Below are 23,150 nucleotides of genomic sequence, written 5' to 3'. Positions count from 1 at the left end.
CCCAACACCTTATACCACAAAAACCTTCATAGGCTTCTACTCAAAAAACACATTATTATTGATAGAAGAGTACAGGTTGCCATTAATTTTATTTTGGAGTTCAAAGACCCTTTGAAAACATTGCACAAAGAGGAATGCCATAAAATTTTAAATGTCTGTGTTGATTACAAAATATTTTTAGTTTATGTGTCCAAAAAGGGAATATACATATTTTTAAAATTGTTTTTAGTTGTCAATTGACCTTTATTTTATTTACTGATATGTGGTGCTGAGAATCAAACCCAGTGCCTCACATATGCTAGGCAAGCACTCTGCCACTGAGCCACAATCCTAGCCTGGGAATATACATATTTTAAAGACAAAGAACCTGAAAAATAATTAGGGAGTGTGAAAGTATGCCGCTAACAGTGGTTCATTGGAATAGAAACAATATATGTGTATGTATGCTCATATAGAGATGCAGGTAAAGAGATATGTATGCATATTTAAAAACGTGGAAGGAAACTATCAATATAGTAACAGCAGCATAACTCATTAGTTGGATTACAGTAGAGTCCTCTGTATATCTGTCTAACTATCAGAGATAAGTATATGATTTACTTGTTTATTTGGTAATTTAACTTATGGTAAACTGCACTCCACTATCTTGTTTAGTCCTTAACATGGATTAAGATCATAGGTTTAGTATCATAACAGAGTGGAATGGCCCTGAAGGAAAGCAGAAACTTCTTACCCATTCCTCAATTTATTGCTAGGGATTTCATTGTTATTTTACAGGCAGAATAGTTGGAATTACTAGACATCTGCACATAGATTATTCTTTAAACCCTTCCTTTTTCCTACCAGCTGAATATCAAACTTCAATGTGCTTAATGTAAATAAACTCTGGATGATGTAAAGTATTTTTAATGCTAACTTTAGAAAACTTATATAAATGCAACTTTATCGTATAGATGAATTTTCTTTGATTTCTGTTTGTCTTATTTTAATATGAACCCTGCTCTTTTTTCCCTCCCTTTTGCCTTCCCTTATTTTAAACATTTTAAGTCAGAGGAAGGGGCAGCACTGCCTGCAGCTCGGCCAAAAAATACTCAGAGGAATATGAAGACAAAGCCCCAAGGAAGAGGGGAAACAGCTTTCCTGTTGGTGCTAGTGATGCTGCCGCTTCCAGACTTAAGGGCACTGAAATCATTAGTTCCCTCACTCAAGTTGTAAGGTAGGAATGGGGAAATGGAGAAAGAGAGATGGAGGGGGGATAAGAAATTCACCTGACATGTTCCCATGATCCTGGGAGTTGATCCTGGGGAAGGAAGAGGACAAGTGAACCTGGAGAAGAGTCCCTTTAAGGGACACTGCCCAAAGGTCTCAGAGAACTTAGTGCTACCAGCCAATGCCCTGACCCACAGAGTAGGAATCCATGCCAGTGGATTCTCCAGAGGTACAGGTTGGAAGTTGGCCCTGGTGGGCCTCATCAGTTAACTGCACCCATCTGTGTCACCAGAGGAGGCTTGATCCCTGTCACACTGCGTGGTGTGGACATCCCCTCCCTACAATATCACAAGATATTTTTCAGCTCAAAAATTGCTTTTGCGGAGGTGAGGAATTTTGGTCCCTGCATTGGTTGTGATGAGGATACTGAAGTGAGTGGTTGAAAATATCTGGGCTGGGATACAGTGAGCAACACCCCTGACTTGAACATTTGCTAACTTGTTTAAAAAAATAAATAAGAAAAATCTTAAGCAATGGAATATGCCACAGAGATAATATCTATAGATTTAATTACACATACCTCAAAGGAAGCAAACAAAAAAACCCTCTGCTTCCAAAAATATATTAACCAGATGAAAGAAGCACACAATATAGTGGGGGAAATATAGGCAACTGCCGTATGTCCCTTTCCCCCCTCATGGCATGAGGTATCTGACAGCATCCAGACTGACAACTGCGACGATGCTGGTTCTGGGGGCGTTTGTTTTGGTTAAACTGTTGGAAGGATTGGGGATTGACTGTATTTTCTGACCGCACAAATCCAGGGGTCTTAAAAACTAGAAGATATTAGCCAAGGTTGCTCATTCCAGTGGAAGACAGAGATAAGCCAGGACACAGCATGACCAAGCCCTGGTCCTTCCAGACCTGAAATGAGGACCCACCAGCTGAGATGGAACAGTATGAGAAATTGAGGAGAGGGACACTGTAGTTTGACTGATTTATTATTGATGTAAGCTAGATTGCAGACTTCATCACTCGAACTCTCTGTGAATTTTATAATGGATGCATCCATGTGTACTAACACGGACATTTTCAATCTTTTATTTAGGCATATTGTGAAACTTGCAGTGAGATACATTGGACAATGACCTAATATGGTGTGAAAGTCAGTAAATATAGCACAATCTCAAGTGGTTGTCTGAGTAGCAGGGTTATGGCGACTTATTCTCATATGTGATTTGCTCCTTTTCTGTATTCTTCGTATTCTTCAATGTGCATACAGTTTTTATGATACAAGCAAACAAATAAAAAAAATTTTAAGTGCTAACTAGCCCACGATGATGAAACACATCTTAATTTTCCACAACAATACTTTTTTTTGGTCAGCATTTAAATGCATCATTTAAAGCATCTATTCCATGCTTAAACTGCACCTATCTGCTCAGTGAAGGATGCTATTTGTTGGGAAATCATTGTATCTGTGCCGTGATACAATCTGAAAAACATAAGCCTCATAAACTGCCAACCCTTTCTATTTTCCCTCATTGCAAATTCCTTCTAAATGGGGTAATGACCTTGTCTTGATGTTAATGTCATACTGCCAGATCGCCAAGAGTACCCAAGACCAGAGAGTGAAAGCAGTGAAAAGAAAATAAAGGGGAAAAACTTGAAAACTTTTTTTAAAGTCCCAAGTCTTAGTCATATTGGAGGGCTGTTGGACTGATGTTATCATTGCCCCTTTAATAGACGCCATGGAGAGAGAGCTGCCAGTCTTGCGCTACCTTGACGACTACACAGAGTGAGGATGACAGGAATCCCATTCCTTTCTGTTTTGCTTCCAGGAAGTGCATTTGTACCAGATGACGGCAGCATAACCGAGGTTACCCTAAAAGCTGGTCAATAATTTATATGAAAGAATTTGTGGAATTTTGTTGTTCCCTGATTTTCTTGTTGAAAGGGAGAACAAAACAAGCACAAGCCCTAAAAGCTTTTGAAATGAATGATGCAGCAGGTTTTCTGACTTTCAAAACAAACCACCACCATAATCGTGTGTTAGAAGGCAACGGCCCCGTGGTGGTTTTGTCTGTGGCAAAGTTGCCAAAACTCACCGGTCTGTGGCTTCATTGTTCTGAGCAAAGGAAGGTCAGAAAGAATGAAATGAGTTTGGTTTTGTTTTGTTTTGATTTTTATTTAATTCTCTTGCTTATTTTCACAGTTGTTTTCCAGTCAGTGTGTTCTTCCAGTTTGGCCACAACCGCCCTTGTTTCTAGAAATGGGGTTTGGCCCCCTCAAAGACTTACCATAAAATATAGCACACCACATCTTTGGCTGTCCTCTCTGGGTTGCTATCCCAAATAAAGTTCTTGAATGTTTTATGCAGAGCTTTCAAATTTTCAGAAAAAATTTTAGATCTTTATCTCACTGAGTTGAGACAATGATGTATGACCTCCCATTTAATATGTAAAAACAACTCTGAAGGTTCTAGAACTTGTTCAAGATGTTGTTGGTTTGGGCCCCTCTGGCATTCAAATCTCCCTTCCTTTTAATACCCTGGTTTGCCCCTAGGGGGCCCCCACACTAGGGCCTTTGCCTGCTTTCTCTGCCCTGGCACAATTACAGGCAAAGGGTATGGTCTTCCACACCCAGGCACTGTTTCCTGGGACTTTGTATCTTGAGTATGATCCAAAGACAACAGGACAACAAGAGAGATGTAATGTCCCCCATTCATTTCCTTCCATCTACTGCCCCCTTCTCTTGAGGTACTCTCTCATTTATCACTTAAAAATAACAATTCATTATTCACGGTAAAATTTAACTGACATGCTGAGAAGAGCTATATTTAAAGTTTAACCAATTAGCACCCCAGTCAAAAAAATAATCCTTTCCATTCCCCAGAAGTTCTTGATTGAATCCTTCCAGACCACAGTTCCCTCTTGCCCCAGGATCACCATTAGCAAGACTTCTATAGTCATCACTCTCTTGATGATTCTTAATCTTCTCTTCCAAATATGAATCCATAACAGTTTCGTTTAGTTTTGCATCTTTCCATCCTTTAAATGAAATCAGATACTGTATATTCATTTGTATCTGACTTCTTCCCCTCAGCCTTTTATCTATGAATTTTTATCTGTGTGGTTGGGAGAATTTGTAATTCATTAATTTTCATTGCTTTGTAGTATTCTATCATAAGAATCTAACAATATGTTCATCCATTCTACCACTGACAGCTATGTGGGATGTTTGAACTATTAAAATCAATGCCAGTGTGAACATTCTTGTGCATTTTATCTTGATGCATGTGGCACAGATTTATCTAGGGTATCTGTGGCTGAGAATGAAATGGATGGATCATAAGCTTTATGTATCTGCAGACTTACTACATAATGGCAAAGAGCTTTCCAAAGTGGTTGTTCCAATTTTCACCACCAGCAGCAAATGAGCAGTCCCAGGACTATACATTCCTCACTGACACTCAGTTGTCAGATTTTTTAAAAATGGCATTATTGAATGATTTGCACATTTTTAACTGTCTGTTTTGCACAAAATGAAAGTGAGCCAGAATATTTTCCTTGTAGTCTTATGAGTGGTAGAGTAGTGTAGAAGTAAGAGTCCTGACTTTGGATTTAATGTGTTTGGATTCAAGTACTTGCTTACTGCATAGCTATGAGACCATGAGAGAGTTTCCTAACCTCTCTGTGCTTCATTTATCATATGTATAATAATGATTCCCAGTCTCATAGAATTATTGTGAAGACTGACCGAATAAACAAAGCATTTATAATAGTTCCCAGCACATAATGAGTACTATATACATGTTCACCATTATAATTATGTTATAAACAAAACAATGTCTAAGATCAGATTATTGGGAAGAAAATAGGATTATTTATTAACGCACCAATTGTTTGAAGGCCTATATGATGGGAAAGGATGAGACATGGCTCATCCCCTCAAAAGACTCATAATTTAGGTTAAATTGTGTAAATTTTTTTGGTAACACACTTGGTTGTTACAAACAAGTAACAACAAACTCAACATGGAAAATGTTATAATGTTTCTTGTACACAGAGGATGAAGGTGGGGAAAAAGCCTTTATTTTGGCACAACAGTTGAGATGGGTATCACAGTTTGAATAGGAGTTCAAAATACAGGAGAAAGGATATTACAGATAGAAATAAAAGTCTGAGGAAAAAGTTACTGAACATGAAAGCAAAGAGCCTATTTGGAAGACTCGGGTTTAAAAATCAAGAAAGTGACAGAAAATTAGATGGCCAGATTGTAAAGGAATTCTATGTAATGTTAACAAGTTATTTTTATCTGATAGGGTATTAACAAAAAACAGTTTCAACCAGTGTAGTGTCCTAAATCTTCACATCAGAGTAATAAGCTGGAAGGAAAAAGGAAAAAAGTAGGTCTCTGTCTATATTTGAGCCCCTTTTAAGGGATGAGGATGATGTGCACGTGTTCTCTGGGCTGGCTCTGCCCTGGGACACAACCCTCCCTGTGTGGACCAGGGACCCTGAATGCAGCTCTAGGTCTTCCACAATCTCAGCTTCAAATCACTGGGACAGAGAACTCTCCTCCCCATTGCTACTGCAAACAGAAGTGGAGAGGCAAAAATGAATTGTGGCCTTCACAATGGGATGATCATTTAGAAGGGGTGATGCAGATGGAGTTAGAAAGACAGGAAGAATTCAATGGAAGGGTGAGGCCAGGTGATCACATCTGGCCATCCATGTGGCATGGGGGGGCTGTGAGGGGGAAGGGGAAGGCTGAAGATCATTGAAAGGATGGGGGCCTGAACATTTGGGAGGATGGTGACGTCATGGACTGTGAGAAGGAACGCAGGCGGAGGAACAGGCTTGGGGCCAGATGGGTTTCGTTTTGGACATGCTGAGCTTGCAGTCCCGGCCATCTCTCTCTGCAGAAAGGTTGACCAGGCAGATGGCTGAGCAGGTCTGTAGGAGGCACAATACCCTGAACACAGCTTCCCCATAAATGTTTATTAAATACAAAATAAACAAAGATGAAACCAGTTTCCATGTTAGCATTCCCACAGTGATATTTACTGGTTGGGTCCTTGCCGAAGTGAGACTTGAATATATCCAACTTAAAAATAATTGCTTACCACTTCTGTGCCCTCCCATATGTTTCTCCTTCCAGTTCCTAATTCAATTTTAAAAAAAATAATAATCAAGATTTTGAAATTTTACAAAAGGCAGCCTTCAGACATGCTGTTGTTCTTGCCATGATATTATTAATCACTGGCGAGGTGGAATGTATCAAGAACATTTTCAACTGTGTGAGGCAGCACAAGGATTGGCAAGGGTCCTGAACTTGGCTTTGACATGAATGTGTTTCCCAGCCTCACTGGGCAATGGCTCCTCAACCCTTAGTTTCATTCTTCAAAGATTTTGTCTTCTTGTCAGTTCCTATTTGATTCCAGAAATATGTTTAGTGTATATGTGTTTGTCCAAATATAAGAAGATAGCTTGCATTCTTTTTTCTGATCCTATTTACACTGTTGGGGTGAGGGCAGAGGGAGGGCAACTCCAACCACAAACATCTCATTCCAATTTGCAAGTGTTTTGATGCTGGCAAATTCCATCCTCATAGTGCATTCTACAAACTCACCCCACCTCCCCTCTTAATTCCTGCTATTGTATTATCTCTATGTTTGTCTCCTCTGCTGACCCCTGAGAAGGCAGCAGAGATTTGCTCTTCTTGGGCTCCCTCCTTTCTCCTAGCTCAGGGCTTTGTGCAGAAGAATTTCACAAACAAGGCACATGGGAAATACACTGGTAAAAACAATTGTTGATCTGGCCAGATCGGCTATGAGACTTGCATGCAGAATGCTTATCTGGCTTCTGTTTGCCTTGTGTATTGGGGCAGTGGCTTCCCCCAGGCAAATCATAAGTTGAGATGATTTCCCAGATAGGAGAAAACAATATCATACATTTTCCATGGTAATAGAACGGAAGTCTGGTGATAGTTTGTTCTTTTTCTCAATTGGACTCAAAAGACTCTTTGCTAGTTTCCTTTTAAGTTTTCAAGAAAAGTTGCTCTTTCACCCCCAACTCTACTCATGGTAGCCAGGTGCCCAGAACACCACAGCACGGGAATCTCTGACTCATGCTTGCAAAAGTGGAGCTGTATAATAGGATACATTCTTCTCTGACTAATTTCTTCTTCTTAACACATGTTGACTCATTAGAAATTGTGAGAAGAAAGTTAGCAAAAGTCATTGGCTTTTATTGCTTCCTTTGTAAAAAAAAAAAAAATCTTTTTTTTTTCTTTTTAACAAATTAATTGCACACTGGGTACCATATAATTCCATACCCGTTTCAAGAGAATCTACTAGGAAAAAGGCACTAGAGAGTGCTTCCTTGGAAGTCATAAAAATTAAAACACAAGGGGGAAAATCTTAGTGTGCATTTTATGGCTGCAAATAAAGGAACTTGGTAAGGATGAGAAGTACCTTTGAAGAGAAATAGGCAGAAACAAATATGAAGTTGGGGAAGGGAGGGTCAGGACTGTGGGAACACATGGTGGACTAAGGCCTGCACTATTTGTGGTCCCTTGCAGGTTGCTGCAGAATATAGGTATTTCTCCTCCTGGCAAAGGCAAAAATTCCTGTCATCAAGTCTTTTTCTTATGTCTTTAATGCATTGTCATTTGTTGTGTTTTCCTTCTAAAATAGACACACTCTCCTCTTACTATGCAGTGAGGTGGGGTGAGGACTACGGAAGCTTGACCCTCATGGTCCACTCCTCCCTTCAACTCGCATTGCTGGACTAAATTCTACTTGCAATTCTGCTCAAATTCTACTACTTCTCTTAATCCCTCTCACATTAACCCCAGTAGTCTCATTCCTCTAGATAGTCCCATCTCTGATGTTTATTGTCATTTAATAAATCTTCCCCATATTAATGCCTTAGAACATAAGACATTTTCTTGCTCATGTAGTTCTAAGGATCAGGAATTTAGACAGGGCTCAGCAGGGGTGGTTCATCTCTGTGTCATGTGATATTGGCTAGGGGCAGCTCCACTGCAGTTGGAGAATTCAGATGGCTTCAGCTTCCGGGTGCCTGAGCTGGAGGGGTTGGGACAGCTGGAGGATGGCTAAAACTCATTGGCAAGAAGGGTAGTTGAACTTCCTTTCAAAGTAGCTCAGGGCTCCAACAGGGCAAAGCAGGAAGTTCTCTGAGTCTCCTAAAACTTACATGGTGAATTGATATTGTGGGACCTCTGCTGCACCCTCTGGGCCAAAACCAGTCACAAGGACAGTCTAGATTCAAGAAGAGGAGAGATGGATTTCACCTCTTGATGCAAGAAGAGGCATGCCCAGGTAAGGGAAAAGGAATTGATGGCACCATCTTTGTGGATAGTTTACTACCACTTCTTCTGTGGCTCTGTGGGATATTAATATTTGTTGGTCTACCATATAATTCTTTGAAGTCATTAAAAGGCAGAGCCAAGGTCACACCCATTGCTGTGTCCTTTCCAGGTGAGGAGCTCAAAGACTTTTTGTATAAACTAGAAAATTCATGCATCCTGGGGACAGAAAGTAGAGAAATATCTTGTACCATTGGCTTTAGAATCAAATGATATGGGTTTGAGTCCCAGTTTTTCCCACTTATCTAAGAGTTCTAAATGTGCCCCTGATTCTTTGTCTCTATTTCCTCTTGTGTAAATGGAGGTGATGATCCACAGTTCCGAAAGTGACCGTTAAGAGTAAAGAAGTTACTCTTGGTAGACATGCCTAGGGCATGGGGTAAGGTGAACAGTCTCAGTCTTGATTTTTGGCCTAAGACCTCTTTCATCTCAAATGTTCAGACACATTTTGGTGCACTTATTGACACATTTGAGGAAAAAGTTATCTCCAATAGGTGGTTAAAAGTAGAATAATATTTTAAACGCAGTGTGGGATGTAACCATATTAGGATAAATGCTGTAATTGACATTTTGCAGAGTTGCTGACAAAAGACACTGTGGTATTTTCACTAAGCCCCCAGGCACAAATGCACACACAGATATTAAATTAAGGGTGCAAATGTGCCAGCCGCCATTCTTTTTTTAGGATTACCTCCTACACCTATATCTTTGGGACTTATCTTTGGGAAAGCTATTTCTGATCTGTCCATAGATTAGCGTAGCGCTCCATAATGAATGGGCACACACTCTAGGACAAAGGAACTGAGTACAGCGATGCTAGATAGAATGTCCTTGACACTATTAAGAGCAGAGAATCAGCTCTCCCTAGCTAATTCTAATGCTGTCAGTCTCCTATGCAAAACCAAGGACAAATAACAAGGCATTCACATTCTTTAGTGCAGCAGTTCTGAACCTTCTTGTCCCAGCTGTCCCTGTAGAGAGTGTTTTGTGTGGCCCCTTTCACTCTTCTGAAATTAACTTCATGGATAAAAAAAGCTTATTTACAAGCATAATCTCAAAAACGTCAGTGTAATGTTTTAGCTCTAGCATAAAGGGCAATGAAAAAAGATTTGTAGTAAAAAATACATATTCAACAATATAATCGGGCCTCATACTCAAATATATGTGTATATCTATGTATATATGAGTATAAATTCATTTGTTTATATATTTATATAAATCTCTGAACATTACATATGGATATATATGTAAGTATATACATACAAATATATAAACCACTGTGACAATTACATATGCATATATGTGTATATTTGTGTAGGCATATAAATACATACTTGTATACATGAGTATTCATGCATGTACATATATATACATATATATAAATCACTATGAATTGTTACAGTTAAAATTAACTAAATATCTGAATACCACATGGAAATTAGTGCATATTACAACATATTAGAAAATTAAGTGCATATTACAACTATGCAAAATTTTTTGAAGTCTGCATATTAAACCAAGTAAGGATCTACGTTTGGACTATCATATGTAAGTTTTTCTGTTACATGACTATCTGGCTTCTCAAATTGAAAAGTCTATAACTTAAAAATTCACTTACAATAGGAAAATTCATCATCGTACAGGACCACCTGCCTCTTGTAGGACACAGAGCACCCTTGATCCCCATCAACTGAATACTCCTCAGAGCATGTGCATCCACAATCCCCTCCACACTTTTAAAACACCCCCAATGGGGCTGCACCTGTTGAACTCCACAAGTGTTATGCAGTTAATTTCTAAAATGACTCTTTTTCAAGTGATATTATCTCACTGGATCTCATAATAATGGATACTGTTATTTTCATTTTTTGCCAGTAAGGAAATAGACTCATAGAGGCTTAATAACACACACATATACTGTAATTAGTGGTGTCGGCCTCTAATTTCTTGTACTTGTTTTAGCGTTTTTGATCCCATGCTCACACTCTATGCAGAAACAAAGTTTGGAGGAGGCCAAGGTGAATAGGTGGGGCGTGGAGGATTAGGGCAGTGTAAATGCTCTGATTGGACCCCTGGTGGGGGATGATGCATGTCATTATCTAGACAAGCCCAGGTGTACAACACCAGGTGTACAACACCAGGTGTACACCACTAACGTACACTACAGACTCTGGGGGGTAAAGATCTATCAACAAATGTACCTCTCGGTTGGGGGAGGTTGATGAGTTGAGACTGTGGTTTGCATGTGGGAAATCACTGTACTTTCCTCTCAATTTTCCTGTAAACCTGAAACTACTCTTTAAAACAAAATCTGTTTAAAAGAAAGGTGGGGGCATTTGTCTTCCCTGAGTGGTTGTCTGTTCAGCCTGTGTGAAGGGGCTGGATTCAGGGCTGCTGAGCCAGCACTGCAGGGTTTAGGATTTGCTGACTCAGTAGAGACACAACTCCTCCAGCTACTATGACCTCTAGCTTATCTTCATTGACTTTTCTTCTGATCTCTTCACTTTTGCCCATCTGCTAAAGATGGCTGTGGTTGTTCTAAGTGAAAGGGGTAGTTTAAGAGAGAAACAATGAGGATGCTGGCAAGATGAGTTAAGCCAGATGATATGTGCTATGTTTGGCTCACACTCAAAAAGTACATTAAGTTAGCTTAATTAATGTTAGCTATCACTATGGACACATTTAGGGGTAACATACAGGTTTGACAATAGTGATGGACGTAGTGAGGACTGGCTTTCCCTAAAGATCACATTTTGGTACAGGGGATTGAACCCAGAGGCACTTTACTAAGTTGCTGTGGCTGGCTTTGAACTTGTGATCCTTTTGCGTCAGCTTCCTGAGTCCCTAGGATTATAGGCATGCACCACTGTGCCCAGCAGTTCAATATCTTTGTTTTGATCACCTATTCTCAGCAAGTCTTTATAACTAGGACATTCTTTGCATAGAACACAGTCTGGGCCCTGAAAATCTTATTAGGTATGTCAGGGGAAAGAACTAGAGTGAAGAAAAATGAACAACGCAAAAGATGCAGAATAATACATGTCTTAAAAGGCAGAAACACAGTATTTATAAGGTATCAGGACTTCTAGCTTCTAATAATAGCAGGGATCAAAACAAGGAGCCACTCTCATTAATCAAGAAAAGTTGAGTTGATTCTAAATAATGATATTTGACAATGAAATTGAAGGAGAGGCCCATCAAGTTTAAGAATTGCAAGAGGAAATTGCTGCATCAACAAATCCACCAGGCTACTTGCCACAGGAACTAGAACTGGCTAGAGTAGATGTTCCTAAATCTGCTAAACATGAGAATCACCTCTGGAGCGTTACAAACAGAGATTCCCAGGATGCAACTAGCCTCTCTAAATCAGAACTTCCAGTGGTAGGTCTAGAAACTGGTATTCTTTTGTAAACTTCTCAAATTCTGATGATCATCTGTGGTCCTCAGATCAGCAGTAATATAAATTGTATGCATGTAAGAAATCCAGGTTCTCAGACCTGCTGCACTGGTAGTGCTGAAACTTGGGCCCAGCAACCTGTGTTTTCACAAGCCCTGCAGGTGATTCTGATGCACATTTAAGTTTGAGAACCACAGAACTAGTGTGGATGAGAAAAACATGGTCAGCTGTCCATATCTTCACAGTAAAGGGTTAATGAATAAGTGACCAAAAAAGTGGAGGCAGATATTGACACTACCTTTTAACTTATTTTATTTTATTGCCCCAAGAATCTCAGTAGTGAAGAGGAGGGAAAATAAGATGGAATTCTTCTTCTCCATTTAAATTATAATAGCAACTGCAGCATCCAACCCTGTTACTTCCAGCGTATTTTTCTCAGTCTCATAACCTGAGAGCGAGGTTGATATTATCTCTATTCTACCCATGAGAAAACACTCTCAGAGGTTTTAAATAATTTGCCCAAGGTCACACAGTTAATAAGTAGCTCAGCTGAAATGTGAACCTAAGAGTTTTTCACACTCTGCCAAGGTGCCTCTCCTCTGATCTTTGTCTGATCCGGACAGTCGAACTGACAGGGAATTTACAGACATTGAGTGCCAACCTAATTCTGTCCCTGAAATCTGAGGCCCAAAAGTGTAAAGGGAATGAATCACCCCAAATTATTGGGCAGATTGGTGGCAGAGTAGCGGTTAGAAGCCAGAGAGAGTTTTGCTATTCCAGCCCAGGGCTCTTTCCAAAATACCACGTTGAGGTTTGTTCTCAAACTGCGGGGATGCTCGTTACATAATGTTCAAATTTATGTAGGAATGTGACTAATCCACATTTTTTGGTGTTTGATCAGATGTAGAATATAAATGAGGCAAGCACTTAATTGAAAAACTCATGAAATGGGAGGGCTGAGGAGGGCCTGAATGCAGAACAACAATGAAATGCAGGCTGCGTGAATATTTTGTAGACTATTATGGATATGAACTACAGTTTACTACATCTGCTGAGATCAATTCCATATTACAGCTAAACAATTGCAGAGCTATGCGGCATTCATGTCTGATTGAGTAGAGGATTTGGTAATTACTAATCTTCCTGGCTAATAGCTTCATGTGTGAATCAAGCAAAAAATAAATGTTTGATGTATTCCTACCTGTCTCCAAACAACTGTCTGCGTTGTTCAGAAAAGCATTGATCAAAGCAATCTGTTCATCGTTTCAGATTTTCTCTCTTTTAAAAAGTCATTATTTAAAATTTGTTTTTTGCTATAGAAAGATGGCAGAGATAGCAATGAATAGAATTTCCTTTTTTAAGAAACACCTGTCATTTGAAGAAGCTCAAAGACTGTAGAAGGAAAATATATATTTTAGTCATAGTTTTGTGTCCTTTTAATTATAATTATCTCAGAGCTCTGGTATAAAAATATAGAACATTTAGCTAAAATAGATGAAACAGATCACTAAATGATGCTAGTAAAGGACTCTTTTTAATATGTTATTATGCCTAGCTGATTTTAAATGTCAGACCATAATCACCACAATGTAAAAATGTTGTGATCTCTTGGTTGCTATCTTTGACCTGCAATTTTAAAAAGCTAACAAGTTAGAATGATCAGATTTTTGAAACCAGTGTGCAGATTCTAAATTGAAGTCCTGGTGGAATAAAAGAATTTGCTGTGGTGTAGACCAACTGTGTTCCTGTCTGTAGGTGCCAGTCTCAGTAGCCCATGTACTATCCACTTCCACATGCTGCCTCTTTGCTCTGCTTTCTTCCAATGGGGAACTCTTCAAGTATGCTTCATTTTCGGTAAGAGCCAAGTCACAGAGGGTGGGCCTTGAGGTTTTCAGCCAACTTTGTGGGTCCCATTCCATTTGTGGTAATTGGTTGAAGACATGGGCAGGTAATAGGATTCTTTGCATCAGGTGGACAAGTCTACTGGGAGGGCTTCTGGCAAAGGTATCTCTAATCTTTGAAAAAGACCCAGGAAGAGATGGTTCCTTTTCTGCCTCTGTACATTGAGGTCATGAAGTTATCAGCTGAAGGAATATCCAACATATGGAAAGACAGACACAAGAGAGTCAAGGAGGCCAGTGAGATGGTACGTGCCTGTAATTTCAGTGGCTCAGGAGACTTGAGGCAGGAAGATTGAAAGTTCAAAGCCAGTCTCAGCAACTTAGTGAGACCCTGTCTCAAAATAATAATAATAATAATAATAATAATTTAAAAAATATATGGGGTGTGGCTCAGTGGTTGAGTGCCCCTGTGTTCAACTGCTGTTTCCAAAAGAAAAAAAAAAAAAAAAGAGCCAAGGAAAAGTAGAACTTGGCCCTGATCCTGCTTTACTAGAGATACACTGTCATTGTACTTCCTGCTTAGTGAGAAAATGAATTTCCTTATTGTCTGAAACATTTTCAAACTTTAACATTCAACAGAATTAACAGAAGAGCTGGTAAAAGTATAGACTGCTGGGCTGCAACCTTAGTTTCTGATTTGGTGTGTTCAGGGTAGAAGCAGAGGTTCTGTATTTCTAACCAGATTCCAGGTGATGCTGATGTTGCTGGTCCAGGTTACTTGCTGCTGAAAGCATCCTAATTTATATGGTGCTGAGAAAACATAAGGATCTGAAGGCCTCTGCCTTCTCAGAATTTTCAAGTCTGATTTATGTTGAGCTAACCAGAAACAAGTATTCTTTCCTGTCTGTCCTTTCCATTAATGATGACAATCCATAAAAAAACATTGATCAAAACTTGAAGCATAACATATTTTTTAGGGTAAAGAGTACAGGCTTTGGAGTCAGACAGTCCTGGACTTAGAGGAGAACTCTATAATATTGTCTAGAATAGCAAATTACTTAGATTCTCCAGGTTTTCCAATTTATAAATGGAAATTAAGATCTTCCTCTTCAAGCTTGTTGTGAGGACTATATAAAATAGCAAGGAAAAATGCTTGTAGCATATCACTTAATATATGGTAATAATTATTTAAATCTCACATCTATTTCTTGTCTTCACTTCCTAAATTAAGTACAACATACAGGACAAAAACAAACAAGCAACAATTACAGCAGAAGTCCAGAAATTTCTCCTTATCCAAAACTTTAAAATTGTGCACTTAAAATTGTGTGTGGAGTCAAGTGCCTTCATGACACAAAAATATTTACCAATGAATTGTCCAGTTCTCATATCAGTACCCAACTAAACATGCTTCATCATTAAAGAGTTATATCTATTTCTACACATCTGTCATAATGTTTTAGATGAATCTCTGCCATATAATAAATTGTGAACATCTGGTAGTAAGACTCAATTGCAAATTGAGGTTGCAAGTCTAATAAATTATATAAGATTTCACAAAATTAATTTATGTTGAAAAATTCATCATATCATACCCAAAGTCCCTGAAAAATGAACATCTCACAGAAGAAAACCAATAAAAAATTTGAAGTAAAGCATCTGGAATTGGGTGATTGAATAAGAGAATGATTTGGCTATCAAAGACACGAGAGAGGCTCTTGGTAAAAAGGAAACATAGTTTCTCACAAATATTCTCTCCATGATCATGTAGCAAAATACAAATGAAAACAACAAATGCCCTGTTATTAGATCATATTATTTTCTTATTAGAGAGACACAAAATTAAATAATCATCACAATTCATTCTGGAAAAAAAAGTGATGAATAATTGATATTTTAGGCTAAATCTCATTAAGTATCAAACAATATAAATATACTTGCACAAATTTTGTATCATTCTTCAAGGTAAAATTCCATTCAACCCCTCCCCCATCACCACTACCATTTGATCTCTGCTTTAAATGAATTTACTTTTCAGTATACAAAACATTATGTTGTTTTGTATAATACCTAAATTCTCTTCAGGAGAAACTACCAGTTACTTGTCAATATTAGTTCTTTCTTTCTCCCATAGTAACAGGAAACTGAGTTTTAGTTGGACCAGTACTATCCAAATATAGAATCTATATCTAGCTGATAATATAGTAAGAGCATCTTGGGAGAATTTTAGAAAAGCTACTTAAAAGTGTATGTAAGTGGGCTGGGGATGTGGCTCAAGCGGTAGCGCGCTCGCCTGGCATGCGTGCGGCCCGGGTTCGATCCTCAGCACCACATACCAACAAAGATGTTGTGTCCGCCGAGAACTAAAAAATGAATATTAAAAATTCTCTCTCTCTCTCCTCTCTCACTCTCTCTTTAAAAAAAAAAAAAAAAGTGTATGTAAGTGGTTTTCCTCCCCTTCCACTTTACTGCTCCCTGGGATGAGGGCAAGATCTCCAAAGTCTATCTTGCACCATGAGATGAAAAACACATATTGGGGATGAAAAAGAGTGAGGTGCCTGGGTCCTTGACATCACCATTAAGCTCCCATACAAGTCCCAAATGCCTAATTTTGAATTTTGTCATATGATAGACAAATAATTTTCCCATAAAAACTAGTGTTACTTGGGGATTTCTGGTATATATAACTTACCTTTTTTTAAATATACCTTTAAAATTGGCTGAAAATCTATTCCTGATAAGGATAGGGGAAATGGATTAGCAATGTGGAGGAGTGGGGTGAGGAAAAAAGTCTTATGTTTGTTTGATATTAAGTCGAATTACCAAAAGCAAGGACAATCATTTAGTCTGATCTAGATCTGAGTTTAAATGTACTTGATATGTTGCTTTTATAGGTTGTTTTCATCTAATTTTGTTACATTGAGTCTCTAATATTTGAGTAAGAAGGGACTTTGTAATTATTTAATGCAACACCTTTCCATTTCAGGAATCTTCTGTGGAACATCCCTGTAAGGTGGTCATTGAGCCTCTGCTAAAACATTTTGGTTTTAAGAAAGTACTGAAGTATAAGGAGGCCCATTCTGTCAATGGGAAGGACTTCCTTGGGTTGATTCTGAATCTTCCAATTCAAAACTTCTACCAGCTAAGTTATAGTTCTATAAGCCAAAAAAACCCCTTCATAGCTTTTGTTTTATTTAAGATACCTAACATATTCCCCTAACTTCTTCTGTGTTTAAAGCTAAATACTTTCAATTCCTCTTCTTTCCAGGTAGTTCTTAGAACTCTGGGTTGCTCATTGATGTATTCTAGAGTATTAATGATTTCATGCAAAAATTCATCTCATTATGCTGTGTTTCACAGGAAACAAAAGGACGGTCATCTGCACATTTGATGATTGGTGGCTATGATCTGTGCTCTCTGTGGTCTTCTTTTCATAAAACAGAAACTTACCAGTTTTCCTCAATGCCCCTTAAAAAACATTTAATCTCTATCAAATAGGAGGTTGAAACTTCACCGCCACCCACAACACAAGCAACACCAAACAAGAAAATACACAATAACTTGGTAGAGAGGACAAAATTTTGATATAGATTCCAAAGTGTTTAAATCCCCAAAACTAAAATGAGAGAAAACAAGGGTTTTAAAAATAGATCTGTGTCCTTATATTGTCTATTACCTGTAGGACTCAAAATATTTATTAATTGATTGAGATTTTCCTGGATATGGGCATAGTGGAGTAAAAATGAGTACATCTGAGGATGAGAAAATTGATCATCATCTCTCTCTCACACACACATACACACACACACACACACAAACACACCCCAGTAAAGCCATGTGCAGCTTGCAGTGTTTCCCAACTGTCTAAACATAAGAAGCTATGAGCAGCTTCAGGCTCTCTTATCTCTTTCACAGACACCTGCCTTCTTTTAGTCCTGGGATTAAATCTTCTCTTGATCACTATCTTACCCTTCAGCTATTCAGTTCCCCATTGACAGTGTAAATGTCACTTTGAAATAACTGTCCCTGCTATTTCGTTGGAGGATACTTGAAAAAAATAGTTCTTTTGCAGGAGTTGATGTTGGGTTATATGATTTCCCATTAAACAGAGTAAGGTCAGTGGGCAAGTTCTGCTTCTTAAGGGTTTTCTAGTTCCTCTTCTAAGAAATACTTCATGCCAAGAGAAAATAGAAAGCAACTGACCTGGCCTTACCTCCCACTTCTTTCAAGATCGGAAAATCCACGTTATTCCATGAGGTTAATGGGTCACAGGTAGTGGTTTCCTAACTTAAAAACCAGGTCCTATGCTGTTGTACATTTTGCTGAAGTGTTTGTTTCAGAACTGGTGTGGAGTGAAGATTTCCAAAGCCTTCAGGATTCTCAGAGGGAGAATTCTGTCTTGTATCAGTCTTTACAATCCCTCTCATAATAGCAAGACTTAGCAAACCCTCTTTTTCTATTGATGCAGCCATGGTCCCGGGTGTCCCATAGCATTTTTACAGCATCACTGACAAACCTGTAAGAAAATGACTGGCAGTCCTAGGAGTCAGCAGTCCTCAGGGCCCTCACATGCCCTTGGTCGCCCCAGAGTTCTCAGAGCAAAATGCATCAACTGTGCCATTTGTCACAGTTGACTCCTTCTTCATCTCACACTCTTGCTTGCCTGTTTTCTACGGTTTTACTGTGTATATTTTGTATTGTAAGGTTTCTGCATTTTTATTTGCAAACAGTGCAACAGAAGCAAGTAGATCCATTTTGGTTAGCAGCTCACTTACAACACTACTTACATTTTCTGGAGCTCAATTTCCAAACATGTAATATAAAAGGATTGACTTTGATTTCAAGGCCACTTCCAACTCTCACATTCTAGAGCCAGGTGACTTTTGGGCACTAAAATATTGTACTTGAAAATAGAGTCTAAAAAGAATAGAGATCGGATATCTCCACCAGAATAACAATGCTATTCTTTTGTCTACTTTGGGGAAGGAGAGGGGTCTGGGGAATCAGTGCTAATGCTTAAATAGGAGGGTGCAGGCCTGGGAAGATTATGAGCTGAGGCCACTCCTGTGGTGGCTGAAGCATGCCTTACCTTTGAGCTTTCAACAAATACAGTTTGGTTTTTACAGTGAGTACAGGTGATCAAACTGCATACAATAACTCCATTATAAAGATATTTAAGGGTGCTTCAAGGAAAAACTGAGATTAAATATTTTGAGCTGCTCAAAGGGCATGTTCAATCTAAACATGACCAAGCTCCCCAAGACCTATGAAATCCTTGTCCTTCATTGCCACGGCCAAAATTGTCCTGGAAAATCATTGCTATTTACTTGTTCCAATGGGGCCAAAAAAGTTTCACCAAATAACGTTGACCCATTCTTCCAATAACCTGCTCTGGTCTCAGGATCCCAGTTGGTGAATAAAATTAACAAGATTGAGTTGTGACTCCTTGCTCTCCAAATGTGTAATTTGGTTCATGAAAACAACCGTTTGACAAGCTTTCTACTTTTCTAAACTTTGAAAAAAATGGTTAGTTATTTTTTAAAAACTCATTAAATACAGTATTTCCTTATTCTCATTTCTTTAATAAGTTGGTTAGTTAGAAAAGGTATTTCCATATGCATCTAATGGACTTGCTGGCTGTGTAGTGTTGGTAAAAATCAATAGAGAGTAATAATTTTAAGCTAAGTAGTAGGGTGGGCTGGGAGGTGGGAAGAAGGAATAGCAGGCCACAGTCCCCCTGTACTATTCTAAAGAATTCAATGGTTCTTAAGTGCAAGTATACATAGGAGTCAACAAGTAGACAAAGAAAATCCAGACCTTTGATGACCCCTGGTGAATAAACTAAGCACTGCATTGAAATGCAGCGAGAGCCACAGATTCCCTTGCAGGCGGCCCCCTGGCTGGTTCCTCTCTCCAGTGAGGCAAAGGATATTTTCTCCTGAGTGCCTGTTTCATTTGTATTGCAGACATACCTTACAGACTCGCGGCATCTGTATCCTTCTGAACAAATCTCACTTTGATGATCTCTGTTGGCAGAGATTAAGAAATGTGTGTGCATACACTGTTTTATGTCAGTGCAGTGACTTCTTAGACATGAACGCTGTTATTTATGGGACATGAAAGAATGCAGTGGCCTCCATAAGCAAGATCTGTAACTTTCTTTTAGTTTAGGTATGTGTTTATACTTTTTGGGGGAAGAGTTACCAAGAATTAACCAACCTTTTTGTGTAACCCAAATTTAAAATCAGTTTTTTGTGGTAATCACTTGTCTATAACTCCCAAGTACCACTGAAATACTCTTCCCTGCAGAAAAAGTCTGTGCTTTTGTAAGCAGCTGTGTATGACCAGCATGTGGTACTTGTGAGCCAAAAAGCAGGCTGTGTTTTGTCAGCTTGCAGGGGAGGAAGGAAAATTATTACTGTAAGAGAAGGATAGGGGTGTGAGCATTTTAGTGTATACCCCAGGCATCCAATCAAGAAAGTGGTGAGGCCAGGTGACTATTTGTAATCACCAGAATGGAACATATCTGGTAGGGTTATAATAGAATGGGATGCTAACAGTTTAAACTCCTTATACAGTTTACCTTATCAGTCATTCATGTACCATAAGGATTGGCTTTTAAGTTTTTGTAACTTGGACTGGAGGTATTTTTTTTATGTCTTGCAGACTGTGTACACAGAATGTTGAATTATTGAATTTATTCCCTGTCCCCTCCTCCTTTTAAATCATCATCAATTATGGAATGTTTTTCTCTCTGAAAATACCAACTAAATTTTTAAAAATGAGTAACATTATATGTCCCAAAAGCATGCTTAAGCTTCCTGAATAGCCATCTTGGTCTTTCCACTGGGATTTATAGGGGCTCAAGATGACATGAGTACTCATTCTTTTCCTTTTTTTTTTTTTTTTTTTACAGTGCTGGGGATGGAACCCAGGACCTTCTACTAGGCAAGTAAAGTGCTCTACCACTAGGCAAGTGCTCTACCACTGAACTAAATTCCCAGCCCAGAACACTCATTTTCATAAGCACAGCCATATAAAGTAGTATTCACCTTCAAGATGAGGATGCTGACATTCTGAGAATTTAATCAACTTTCTAGAGGTCTATAATTTCAAAAGTGAAGACAACCTTAGAAGTTATCTAATTCAGTTCCTCCACTGCCTGCTTCATTTTGCAAATAAACACCTGAAACCTAGAATTGGGTGCTATCTCTAATGAGTAAGGTTGAACATGGGAATCTGTTGCTTCCCAGTCCAGTTGTCCATCCTTTGCATCACCCTGCCTTCCTTGGGGTATGTTGAGTCTGTTTGTCTTTGGAGAGAGGACCACATCACCCTTGAGAGTATCAGAAAAATTAGTAAGTGAAAAGTGAGGTGGAAGTGAATATGATGTAATATTGATAAGAATTTGAGGAACAACTCAATTTAGAGGAAATTTATATAATTGTTAAAGTTTCCTTTTCAAATTAGCAAAAGCAATTTGGCTTTTAATCACAGAATCTAATGTTTACTACTTCATTGCCTGTTTCAATGAAGTTATTATTTAGAAAAAATTATAATTTAAAGGGTTTATCATGATATCATTTATTGAGTGTATATTCTACTTTGTGGCTGAAAGACAAAGAAATTACCAAGGATTTATACACTATACATCTCAATTGCTACAAGTATTTTCTGAGACTTTTCACCCAGATGGGATGCATTATAAAATCTTTATATTGTGCTTGAATTTCACTTAATTATCATCTGTATATGAAGTACCTATCTTGACTGAACAAATTTAGCATTTAAAAATTTTTCTCTGCATAATGTCAGCAGGTCACTGAGGCAGAAAAGAAGTTTTGCACAGAGTGTTGGAGGATATTTCCAAAATGCCTTTAAAACTAAAGGTTATGTGCTCTAAGCCACCAAATATGAGTTGAGTCTCCTCACCCCAGATTCAAGGAATTGTCCTTTGCAAAGAATAGCTGAAAATGATATAAGGTCTTAGCAACCAAATCAAGGTTTGCCTTCCAGTTTCCATCCTTAGAGTCAAAACAAGTTTCTTATTGGTTTTAATGGGAAAAGCATTGTGATTCTGAAGACTCAACTTTGCATGCACCCCTTCCCTCTTAGCCGTATAACCCCAGCCAGATTATTTAGTCTTTTTTGGTGAATGAGCTCAACATGGAGCCTAAGAAAGATTTATTCTATCCTACTATATGGCTACACCCTGAAGCTCTTTTGGGCCTGGTTATAGGATAGCAATTTGGGAAGCTGTAGCTCAGGTTTGTGAACTAGACCTAATTATAGAGCCCACTATGCTATAATGCCACATCATCTCCATAGGAGATGTATCTGCTGCCTGGGCACAACCAGCACACACACTGTTTGGTCCAGGCTGACCTGGCACCTGTAGACTAATGAATTTTCAAGTTTCGCCTTTGTCTAAACAAGTCTTTGAGGTATTTGGACATTTTGTGTATAGATTTGTGGTAAGGGGAAGGAAGTGGATTTAGATCCCATGATTGATCTTAGATTTCCTTCTTAAAAAAGGGCAGATTTAGGCTCAAATAATTGATTTGAAAAAATAATGCTGATATGAGCAGTTTAGCTTGAAACTTAGATTGCTTGCATATTGTGCTGCCAAGTAAAATTAATAATTTTACTGACAATTCAACCAATTTTAAAGAACAAGCTCTTCCCTCATTAAAGAGGAGAGAGAGAGAGAGAGAGAGAGAGAGAGAGAGAGAGAGAGAGAGAGAGAGAGAAACTCTTGAACTTAGTTGATGCAATTTACATCATTCTCGATAATACAGTCTCCCTTAGAGGATTGCATCAGACTCTCCTGGCTTGGGAGGAAGCTGCCTTTTCCAATTTCATGCCTCTCACATGTCCCTTCTGCTTTTAGAATGACTGCTTCGCTTCATGACAGTTTTTGCTAATGGATGAGAGCAGTTCAGAGAATAGTGTGGAGCCAAACAAGAGATTGCAAAATTTGAGTAACCCACAAATGCAATTAGATAAAAGGAATTGATTTATAATGTGGCTTGAGATTCTAGGATCATACAAATCCAGAGAAAATATGCTTCAGCTACCTAGAAATGTGTTATTTGATTCAACAAATATGTATTCGGTTTCCTCCAAAAATACTGCAAGACTTGGTACCTAAGTTATCATAGTCTGGCTGTGATCTGTCTGCTTGACTTCTACTGGCCTCTTGAGTTCCAGTGATTCGGAATTATTGACATTTGCTTGACCATATCACACTGTCCCATTCCCACAGCCCTTGGCATCCTGTTTCTTTTTTCTGGATGGCCTTCCTCCCC

The sequence above is a fragment of the Urocitellus parryii genome, chromosome 4 (assembly GCF_045843805.1).
Source record: "Urocitellus parryii isolate mUroPar1 chromosome 4, mUroPar1.hap1, whole genome shotgun sequence".
Lineage (NCBI taxonomy): Eukaryota > Metazoa > Chordata > Mammalia > Rodentia > Sciuridae > Urocitellus > Urocitellus parryii.
The sequence above is the reverse complement of the archived record's forward strand: the minus strand, read 5'-3'. Positions refer to the sequence as shown.